General features: G+C 38.5%; 1 pseudogene; it reads left to right on the top strand.

Moving 5' to 3' along the window:
- The first annotated feature begins 499 nt into the window (after positions 1 to 499).
- On the top strand, positions 500 to 1,175 carry LOC112297658 (ubiquitin carboxyl-terminal hydrolase isozyme L1 pseudogene; annotated as a pseudogene).
- The last annotated feature ends 11,006 nt before the right edge of the window (positions 1,176 to 12,181 follow it).

Raw genomic sequence — 12,181 nt, 5'->3', positions numbered from 1 at the left:
GGACTCTATTCTGTTCCACTGAACTGTGTGTTGGTTCCTTTGCTAATATTAAACTGTCTTATAGTACTGTAGCTATGTGGCAAGCCTTAAAATTGGTTAGTATGAATCCTCCAGTCTTCTTTTTTGAGAACTTTTTAGATATTCCAGTCCCTTTGGCTTCCCTTATAAATTTTAGAATCACCTGGTGTATTTATGTAAAAATCCTACTTGGATTTTTATTAGAATTGCATTAAATTTATAGATCAGTTTGGTGAGATTTGGTCACTGAGCTTCCCAATCCATGAACATTGTGTGGCTCTCCATTCATACGGGTCTCCTTTGAGTTCTTTCATCACCGTTTTGTAGTTTTTAGCACACAGATACTGCACAAGTTTACTTTATAACCAAGTATTTATTTATTTATCTTGGAGCTATTTATTGTCAATGGAGTTTTTAAAAATTGTTTTCTAGGTTGTTTTTCCTCTTCTCTGGGTAGTGATTTCACCTGCGGTTTGCACAGATGCAGCTCAGACCCATGGGGATTAGCTCCGAGATGCAGAAAAAAGTGCTGACCCAGCTGGGCGAGGCCGGCCAGCGGTGTGGAGCTTGGTGGCTGTGCTGTGGCTGGAGAAGGAGGCTCTGGGCCTATGTGGGCCTGCGTGGGCCTGCACACGGCTGCTGCTGTTTCCACTCACCGCCCAGCATGAGAACTTTGGGAAAAAACAGATTGAAGAGCTGAACAGACAAGAAGTCAGTCCTACAGTGTTCTTCATGGAGCAGACCTTTGGGAACGCCTGTGGTGCCATTGGACCTATACACGCAGTGGCCAATAATCGAGACAAACTGGAATTTGAGGATGGGTCAGTCCTGAAACAGTTTCTTTCTGAAATGGAGAAGTTGTCCCCTGAATACAGAGAAAAATGCTTCAGAAAGAATGAGGCCATTCAGGCAGCCCGTGACGCCGTGACACAGGAAGGCCAGTGTCGAATAGGTGACAAAGTGAACTTCCATTTTATTCTGTTTAACAGTGTGGTCACTTCTATGAACTTGATGGATGAATGCCTTTTCCAGTGAACCATGGCACCAGTGCAGAGGACTCGCTGCTGCAGGATGCCGCCAGGGTTTGCAGAGAATTCACTGAGCGTAAACAAGGGGAAGTCCACTTCTCTGTAGTGGCCCTCTGCAAGGCTGCCTAATGCCCTGTGGGAAGTGACTAAGCTCTTTTCCTCTCTTCCCTTCACCATAGAAATACATTCCTACCAATGCAGTGTTAAAATGCTTCAGTACTTGTAGAAAATAGTTGTTCTCCTTTGGTTCTGTAGCTGTACTCCCCCACAACCACACCCAAGCACTAGCAGAGCTCAGCTGTCAGGGGGCATTTTGGTGTAAGCTTCAGATGGCGAAGCATTTCTCCTATTGTGTGTCTCATACCTCAGTATCTAATGCTTTAAATGATTACTTTGCTTTGTGTCTCTAAGGTAAGGCCTTGGGTGTGGTATAAATTGTTTGTCCTTATAAGGAATAAAAGTTTTCTGCTGATTAAAAAAAATAGAAATAAAAATTGGTTTCTAATTGTTCATTGACAACATAGAAATATAATTTGTTTTTGTCTGTTGATGACCTTATATCTTTCCATTTTACTATACTCATGTGTTAGTTCTATAAACATTTTAGTAGATTACTTGGGATTTCTATGAAGACATAATGTTCCCTGAGATAACAATTGTCTGAGAACAGGGACTGTTTCATTTCTTCCTTTTCAGTCTGCATGTCTTCTTCTCCTTCTTCTTCTTCTTTTTCTTTTCTTCTTCTCCTCCTTCTCCTCCTCCTTCTTCTTTACCTTATTGCTTTGACTAGAACTTCCAGTACAATGTTGGTTGTGTAAAAGTGGTGTTATTTCTTTTTTAAACATTGGGCATAAGTTTTTGGTAAATCTTCTGATCCTGGAGGGTTTATTTTATTTTATTTTATTTTTCTGGCAGCCTTTTTTTTTTTTTTTTAATCCTTACCCAAAGACATGCATATCGACCTTAGAGAGAGAGGAAGGGAGGGAGAGAGAGGAAGAGAAACACTAATGTGAGAAAGAAACATCAATCGGTTGCCCCTTATATATGAACTCTGACCAGGGACTAAATTGCACCCTAGTCATGTGCCCTGACTGGGAATCGAACCTGCAACCTTTTGGTTTATGGTATAATGCTCCAAACAACTGAGCCATACCAGCTAGGGCTCGGCAGCTTTTAAATTATAATCTATTTTATAAACATATATAGAACTATTTAGGTGTTCCTGTTTCTTCTTGGGTGAGTATTGATAATATGTGACCCTCAAGGCTTTGGTCCATTTCATCTAAGGAGTCAAATTTATATATATAGTTTTGCCTTATTCTCTCATTATCCTTTTAATATTAATAGAGTTTATAGTGATTTCCTCTCTTTCATTGCTTACATTGGATATGCTTACATTGGATATTCTTTTTTATTTATGTTTGTCTAGAAGTTTACCAAACTTGATTGATCTAATCGAGGAACCAAGTTTGATTTTATTTTCTCAACTGTTTTTCTGTTTTTATTTTCATTGACTTCTGCTCTTTATTTTTCCTTTCTTCTGTTTGCTTTGGGTTATTTTGTTCTTTTTCTAGTATCTTAAAGAGGAAGCTGAGATTATTGATTTGAAACCATTCTTTTTTTCTAAGATAAGCATTTAAACCTACAAATATCTAAGCACTATGTTAACTGGACCCTTCAAATTTTTATATGTTGTGTTTTCATTTTTATTCAATTCAAAAATATTTTCTAATTTCCCTTGAGATTTCTTCTTTGAGCCACTGGTTATTTATTAAGAAGCAGTTTTTTAAAATTTCCAAGTATTGGGAGATATTGCAGTCATTTTTTTGTTATTAATTTCTAGTTTAATTTAATTGTGATTAGAAAACATAATTTGTACGATTTTTATTCTTTTAAATTTGTAAGGATTGTCCTATAATCCTATTGATAAGGGAACTCAAAAGTTAAAGATTTTAGCTACAGTTATAGTTGATAGGCTTAAGTGATTAATGCCTGTGGAAAGCTGTTATTCTAGGAACTAGAATTCACAATTCCAGGAAGTTGAAAAGCAGTTCAACCTTTGTGCCCCAGGGGGTCTGCAATTGATCAAGGAGGTACCTGAGCCATTGTGTTCCAGTGAGGGAACATCCGCAATGCAGATAAAGAATTGTTGATCAGCAGATAAAGAAATACCAGGAAATGTGCTGCTGGACTGCTACTGTTATCTGATTAACCTTTTCCCAAACCCTTTACCTACCCTTTCCTTCTCCTTACAAAAAGGTCAGCTTGAGATGAGATGTTAAGGTGTTTTTTTATGGTATGTAACCTGCCATCTTCTCAGATCGTCAGCATCTGAATGAAGTGCCCATAAAGATTCAGTCCTTGCCTCTGCTTATTGGTTCTGGTAGTGACAGGAAGCATGAACATTGGCTTTTACAGTTTCACTACAACCCAGAATGTGGTCAATGTTAGTGAGTGTTCCATGTGTATGTGAAAACTGTTGATTGGGGTGCTCTAAAAACGTCAGTCAGACGACTTGGTTCAGTTCTGTGTCCTGCTGATTTTCTGTGTGCTTGTTTTATCAATTACTAAAATAAGTATTAAAGCCTTCGATTATAATTGTGGATTTTTCCTTTGCATCTTTCTGTTATTTATCCATATTTGCTTCAGGTATTTTGAAGCTCTATTGTTAGGTACATATGCATTTAAGTTTGCTATGTCTTCTGGGTGGATTAATCCCTTATTATAGCCTCCTTCTTAATCTCTAGTAATTTTCCTTGGGGTGTTCAACCCACGGCCCATGGGCCACATACGGTGGCCCAGGATGGCTATGAAAGCAGCCCAACACAAAACTGTAAATTTACTTAGAACCTTTTTTTTTTTGCTCATCAGTTTTCATTAGTTTTTGTGTATTTAATGTATGGCCCAAGATAACTCTTCTTCTTCCAGTGTGGCCCAGAGATGCCAAAAGGTAGGGCGCCCCTTTGTCTGATATTTATATAGTTATTCCAGTTTTCTTTTGATTACTGTTCACATGACATATCTTTTTCACCTTTTCACCTTTAATCTACTTATATCAATATATTTAAAGCAGGTTTTTATAGATAGTATATAATTGCTTCCTTTTTAAAAAAAATGTGACAATCCCTGTCTTTTTATTGGTGTGTTTAGAACCATTTACATTTATAGTTTATATTTTAGGATTTAGGTCTACCTTTTTTGTGTGTGTGTTCTTCCCCCTATTTTTATTTCGTTGTTCCCCCTTTACTGCCTTCTTTTAAATTATTTGATTTTTTTAGCATTCAAATTTAATTTGTCTATTAAGTTATTCTGTAAATGGGTTTTTACTATGTCTTTTTGTTGATTTTTAGTGGTTGCTCTGGGGATTACAACATATGTTCTTAATTTTTCAGCTTACTTGAATTAATATTTTACTACCTTAAGAGTAATGTAAAAACCCTACCACTATATGTCTCTTTACTCTTTTCTAATATTGTAATTATTGTATATATTACATTTACATGCATTGAAAACCCCATCAGATAATGTTATATTTTTTGTTCTCAACCATCACACATAGTTTACAGAACTCAAGAAAAGGAATCAATTGATTATATTTACCCAGATATTTATCATTTCTATTTCTCTACCTTCATTCTTAAAGTTACATGCTTTGCTCTAGTATCATTTTCCTTCCATCTAAAGAACATTGTTCTTGGTATTAAGTGACCAACTTTTCACCTAAATTTTCAACAAAGTCAGTCTGTACCTTCTTTTTATAATGTGAATCTACAGTGGAGACAGAGCGTTTACCTTGCAGTGCATTGAAGGTGGCTTCAAGGACTGCAGAAAACAAATGAGAGAACAGCACACAGGAGGCTTCCCTCTGCCGTTGGCTTCAGTGCAGTCTCAGCAAACACAGACTCCTCGGTGTATGCTGAGACTCTTGCAATACAACTGGCAGTCAGTGATGTCAGTGGTCAGGATACTGGGGTAGCCTGGCTTGCAGCTTCCTCATGCATCTCCTCAAGATATGCACAAGTTGCCATTCTGATACAAGGAAAGACCATTCTCACTACTCATAAGATGTGCTTTCTGAGTCTACTAATATATAGCCATGCTCTCTTTGTAGCCCAAATTAACTATCTGGGATCTTTGCCAAGCCAGTGGAATAATTGTGCCAAGGGTTAGGGTTGGGTCTTGGTGTCTACTTGATGATACAGCCTGTCCTATCTGGCAGGACTTACCATAAATGCTACAGAGAATGCTAAGATTCCAGTAGTAGATGAAATATAAGAGGTGAAATCTTTCCTCTCTGGCTTTCCAAGATTCCTATCAGACCACCATCTACAGGGGCTGCATCCAAGAACTGATGGCAAGTGTACATTGCTGGAGGGTCTTCAGAAAACTGTGTGTTTCGCAGTGATGTACTAATTTTCTGTACAAGGGTTGCCATGACCAAGGGCCAGGAATCCAATGGGCAGGACCAGATTGACTGGGTAGGCAGGTATGGCTTAAAATTATTTCTAGGTTATATGGCCTCTTGCTGTGCTGTGTGTTTTCATTTGTCCTGCTCCTGGGACTGCCATATTATATGTGCTCAATAAATGTTTGATAAATGAATGAAAGAATGAATATCACATTGTTTGATTATATGACACTGAGGCACTCCTGATAATAGCAACATTAGGAATTCCAGTAAAAGTGTTTTGTGGTACCTCCTTATTTTCAATTCTCTATTTAGAGTTGCAGGTGTAAAAGATCACTCTTAACAAACCCCTCAAACTCTGAAACCCTGAAGCTGGAATGTGACTGTCAAAGACGTAGAATGACAGAATGGAAATCATGCCACCTGGAGTCCTGGGTTCTCAAGTGGGCTCTACAGTTTGTTATGGCCTCAGGATAGTCGCATAACTTCTCTAAGCTTCAGTTTTCTCATCTACAAATTACAAATGGAATTGTATGATCCTTTTGATTTGTACAGGTCTAGAATCCAATCAAGAGAGCTTTCTCGTAACTCATCTAAGTTGATGACAAGACATGGATCACAGGAGCCCAAGCTTCTTTGGTGTGTAACCCCTCCCCCCTCCTTGTTACCTGGAACTCAGAACTCCAATTCCTGGCAGTAGGGGTGGGGAGACGGAACCTCAGCCAAAGGCGTTAGTTCATAGGATCACATCAGACTTTGGCTGGTCATAGCAGAGTTGATGTGTTAACAAGTTAGTCCAAAGACAAGTCCAAATGGCTGGGAAGGGATTAGAATAGGTACAAGAAACTCCTGTTTGGAAGCAGAGGAGTTGGGGCAACTTGCAGTCTTCACATCCAGAACCTGGCAAATGGCTACTGCTCATACTTTTCAAGCAATTCTGAACACCTTATGTCACTTACTCTAGGAGAGTGAATGTGAGAAACTAATCTCTTACATTCACCTGAAGCTGATGGAATTTTTTCCATTCCTGATTTCTTGGTTGTGGATTTCTTGGCTGTTCTTCTTCACCCCTAATTCTCCAGGAAGCCCTTCCCTTTGCCCATGCCAGCCCTCCAAGCTCATTCCACAAACGACTTTGAGATGGTGGAGTGTCTGGATCTTGCAGCTGCCCACTTCCTTCCTTTCACCTTCCCCAGCATGACAGTCCCTATCCTCTGACAGATGCTTCATCATCATTCAGAAGCCAAGGACAAGAGGGATGCATTTCACCATCAAGGTGGCCACAGATTATCCGACCCACAGTTCTCTCTCATTTGTGCATACTTATTTTAAAATAAAAATATTTTATACTACATAAGTTTTATAAAAACTTTATATAATGTAATCCGTATGCAATCTTACACCTAAGAGAAAACCATTATAATTGACATTTACTTTCAGACTTTAAATGTATATGTATCTGTGTATGTTAATATAAATGGGATCATTCTGTACTTTGATAACCTCAAATGATATATCAGATATCTTTCCATGCTAACACTTAAAGGCCTTTCAACCCTTTTTAATGGCCCCGATGTAGTATTTCAGTATAAGAATGTATCATTCATAACATATTTTATCAATTTTCTATTCTTGACATTTAAGTTGTTTTCATTTTTACTACTCCATAATGATTATTCTTATACCTACATCTCTGAGAGAATTCTTACAGAGCCTGACATTTAATATATATTGGTTATTATAATTATTAGTAATCTTTTATAACCCAATGGCCCTTGACTTTCTTTGATTCTAAGTTCAGCATCTTTTCATACATTCTTTACACTTCCTCATCAAATCTTTTACCAACTTTTCTGTTGAGATTAATCTTTTCTTATTGATTTACAAGAACTCTTTATACATTAGGAATACTATCCCTTTGTCATGCAAGCTTCAAATGTTCCCCCTCAGTTTATTCTTTGCATTTTAACTTTGTTTATGCTGTTTTTTGCCACATAGCAGTTTTTGTATTTTTTTGTAGCCAAATCTGACAGTCTTTTATAACTTTTAAGTTTAATATACATATTTTAAAACTCACTCAGTTTTGTAGGGTTTTTTCTTAATGTTTGTTTCTTTTTACATACATAGTTCATCTAGCTAGGATCTATTTCTGAGCATACTATAAAGTAGTGATTTAATTTTTTTCCAAAAGAAGATATTAAATTAAAAAGGAAAGTTTGGACTTTTTCTCAAACTACTTCAGGCACCATAAGTATTCTTGCTAATAAGCAGTAATAAAAATAATAAAAACTAATGTTTTTAGAGGGATCTGTAAGTAGCAAAACTTTTTTACATATTGTATCAGTAAGGAGTCTTTCTTTTCCAGGTAACAGGAAGCCTGTCTCTAACTGGCTTAAATAGAAGATTTAATGACTCCTTCTCTGAAAAGACCAGAGGTCACATAGACGTTGGATGGGGCTTGATTCAGAAGTTCAGTAATCTTACCATTCCTCCTTTCTGTTTGAGGCTCAGGATCAAAACAGGATGTCTAGAAATTTCCAGAAGTTCAAAGCTATCCCATTCATATTCAGGGCAAAGACAGATTGTTCCTTTGATTGCTCTCTCAGAAAGAGTTTCTTTCCTGGATCTCATAACAAAATTTTCCTTCCTTTTTTCAAATCATAGTGCCCAGGAAATGATAAATGGTCTCTTTAGATTTACTCAATCAGAGCCCACCCTACAGCAGGGGGCAGGGCCACGGGGTTAGTGTGAAGCATGGGATGGTTGGGGGAAGGTGAATGTCCATCCAAACAAAAACAGGGATTGCATTACTGAGAGGGACATGGAAGGCCAGCACTCAAATTAGCAAATGCCCATCACACGTACATTGTCCTGTTGATACTTACACGAACGCTGTGAGATTGGGAGTTGCTAGTGTCCCTGTTTTATAGGGGGAGATACTAAAGATGGGAAGAGTTATGTGATTTGCCTTGATCACTCACCTAGTAAGTGGCAAAGCTCAAATCTAGATCTTATGACTCTAAATTTTCTATTTTTCCTAGTACTGTAAGTTACCTCTCTACAGGCTTAAAACCCATGTTGAGTGTACAGGACTGCATCCATTCTACGGACTCATTTTTAAAAATTAAAAAATCAAAAGGAGATATTAGTTATTGGCCATATTGATTCTCCTAATGGGGCCAGAACATTACATGAGGTTCCATCATGGTGGCTTTAAAGAACTGGAAGTGAAGACCCTGTTCTAGCTTCACCTGGGTTTCCCCAAAGAAGAGGATGACACAAAGGCTTGCATATGGGTGGCTTATTTGGGAATGTGGTCTCAGGGAGCAGGAAGGAGTGTGGCAATGAGGTGGGAGGCTGAGGAGGAAAGCTAATACGTCTTTATAGGTGACTGACCCCACAGTTACTGTTGGAAGCTTTATGAAATGTGTCCCCATGGGGCAGGGAGAAAGGGGAAACATTTACCCGACAGTGCACATCCCCAGTAGTCATGGCTGCTCCACGTTAACAGCACTGCATTTCTCAGTGAGTTCCCAGTGGGTTGACTGCACATCCCAGCCAGTTACTGCATTAGAGAAGTGGGGACGTGGGGAGAGGTCCTCAAAGGGTGCTCCAGCGTGAAGCTGGTTGAAGAGACTGTTCAGCAGCAGTGGCTGGAAGGAGAGGGGAATGGAGGATTTTAAGCGGGGCACCAGAGGTCTTCAATACACGATTCATTATAAGCTAATAATGCAAAGTGTGAATTAAGAAAGTGATACAAAAACAAGCCTAAATTCCTATTTCCCTAGTTAACATCTGATAAATTCATGCCTTAATTATGAAATTACATAATTATGAATGAAAACCATCTCCTAAAAAGGTCTTCGTAGATTTTCCTCATTAAACTACTTCAGTAATCTTACTAAAATACAATAAAAATCTCCATTTGGTTATTGTTTTACAGAAAGTTTCATCACTCCCCACTGTTTGCAAGATTATGTACAAATTCCTTTGTGTGACATCCAATATTCTTCACAATTGGTTTTACTGTAATTAAACAGCTTTACTCCCCAAAACTTTCCTGGCTGGACTCAAACCAGTCTAATTAATTTCCTTACTTTTTGATAAATGAGCCAAGAATCTTCCTTCTCTGTTTCTTTGCTGATATTGGTGCTTTAACTGACAGGAATGCTATACAAAATGTTTACCAACTACATGACAGGCACTGACCAATCAGCACAGAGACTGAGTCGATCAGAGCTGAGGTCAGGGGAAACTGACAATATGGGCTGACCTGCTCACTCAGCACTGCCCTCAGCCTCCATTCTCCTAACAGCTGAACCTCATCTCTCCCTTATGCTCCATGAAGTTTTCCTGAGCCACCTCTTTCTTCTACTGGTTTCTTCTTTGGGATTAGTTACTACTCTGTACCCTGAATATTCTTGATGTTCGTAAGATAATGTAACAATCTAAATTGCCTGCACATTCTGACAGCATATTCTTTATTGCCTCTCATGTGGTAAAAATTTCATATATTCTATAAAGAGAATAGAAAGATATAATTCAGTCTTTCCTATAACATGGTTGATCAAAATTAATTTTTTATTATTGATATTTTAGAAAAGCTTCAGCTTCAAAAGTTCATGACTGATAATGACACAATTTTTAGACTTTTGTCACATATGAGGAAAACCTCTATGAATTTCTCATGTACAAGCTATAAAATTTCAGGAGATTTCAAGTTTCCTTGGAATACTCTCTGAATTGCCTTTAGGTACATTCCTGGAAGTTGTTCCAACACTGCGATGACCAACATGGTCCCCATCTTCTTTGACAAGCCTCCCATTCAGCGATGGGGTCTATGTCTCCTTCCTTTGAATCTGGGTGGACTTGTGACTTGGTTGTTACCAACAGAAAAGTAGATAAAAAAAATAATTCAGCTACAGATTTATTCCCTGGGATTCTTGCCTTTGGGGACCTCACATACATTGTATGAATTTCAGATCCTTTGTGGCTGCCATCCTTTCAGGAAGCCTGGGCCACATTTAGGTGCTACAGTCCATGGTATAGCTGACAGCTAGCACCAACCACCAGACGTCATTCTGACCCCCAGCTATGAAGCGTCACGTACTAGTGGGTCTTCCAGCTGAGGCCTGGGGCATTATGGAGCAGAGGCAAGCTGTGCTTTGTCCACATTTCTGCCCCACAGAAGCCATGAGCATAATAATTGCCACTGTATACCACTGAGTTTTGGAGCAACAGTTACACAACAGTAGTGACCAAAACGACTATGACAAAAGTCACTCCTAATATTGTGGGGCCCCAGGCTTGAGCACATGTGGAGGTCTATATACTACATCTTTAAATATTTAAAGGTTTTATAAGTTAGCTATTATAAATCATGCTAATAAACTATTAAATAAATATGTTCTCCCTTCCTTGAAAAGTATGTCTTCATAATGACTAAAAGGTCAGGTTTGGATTTAGACCTCCCAGTGAAGCTCAGAACTTCCCCTTCTTTACCCACCCTGGCCCTATCTGGTGCCCTGGGGAGCCTCACACGTGTGCTTGCCCATGTCCCATCCCTGCTCTGTGAAAACAGCCCCAGGCCATTCTTGGGTCTGTGGGTACACACCCAGCAGTAGAGTTTGTCATCCACGGAGGATAGATTCAGATGAGAGATACTAAAGACTAGATGAGTTTTGTTCCCTGGGGTGAGTCCAACAACTTGGTCCTGCAGGTTTCTCCCACTATGCCAGTCACTGGTCAGAGTCAGGGCAGTCCTACTGTGGCCCAAGGGTATTATGTGTGCTAACCACAAACATACATCCTCTCGACTCAAACTCAATGTGTCTTCAACTCAACTTCCCCTTTTCAGTTTCCAAGAATATCCTTGACCAGTTCAGTGCCACCTGAGATGAGGGGAAGCGTGACCATGGGGAAGTCAGAATGCAAAGAGACAGCAATCCTACTCAATTGTGGTTGAAGTTTCTTACTTTGGAAAACACTTCAGCAATAGATGGCCCCAAAGAGGGGCTCAGGCAAGTAAGGGGCCAAGGAGCTACAGCCAGCGTCAGCTTCATGGAAATTCCTATTTACATTTCTCATTCACTCATCCCCTCTTTTTTTTTGTTTTTGTTTTGAATGTGTTTTTTTATTTAAAACATTTTTTTCAATTACAGTTTATATGAACGTGTGTTATTTTAATCTACTAAATTTGTGATGATGTTATTATACAGCAACAGATAACCAATGCAACTAGATAATACAAATAGAAAAAAATTATATTCTCACTATCCAGAGATTATCATTGTTTATAGCTTTGTGTATATTTTTCTGGGTAATATTAATACAGTATAATGGAAAAAATATAATTAAACAGAATTAAATAGGTCAAAAAAGTAAAGTCCCTTTTCTTCTTTACCTTGTTCCCCTCTCCTACTTCTCCAGGAAAACCACTGTTCACAGTTTTGCCTCTTTCCCTCTCTCTCTCATCACAGGATCTTGTATTATATATTTACATATAATAAAATGGAACGTATGTAGTATGCATATGTAGAATACACACATGTAGATGTACAGTTTACGTATTTTTAAAGAGATACAAATGCACAGTTTTTAAACAAAGACAGTCTTGTGTTGAGGCAGGATAGTAGGAAGTTAGGACAATTCCTTGGCAAGTGGAGTAGGGAAACAGACTGATAGCTAAACAAACTGGCTGAGCAATCTGCAGCCAGGTGCAGATGGT

Source organism: Desmodus rotundus, chromosome 3, assembly GCF_022682495.2.
Source record: "Desmodus rotundus isolate HL8 chromosome 3, HLdesRot8A.1, whole genome shotgun sequence".
Lineage (NCBI taxonomy): Eukaryota > Metazoa > Chordata > Mammalia > Chiroptera > Phyllostomidae > Desmodus > Desmodus rotundus.
This window is presented reverse-complemented; position numbering and strand designations above follow the sequence as displayed.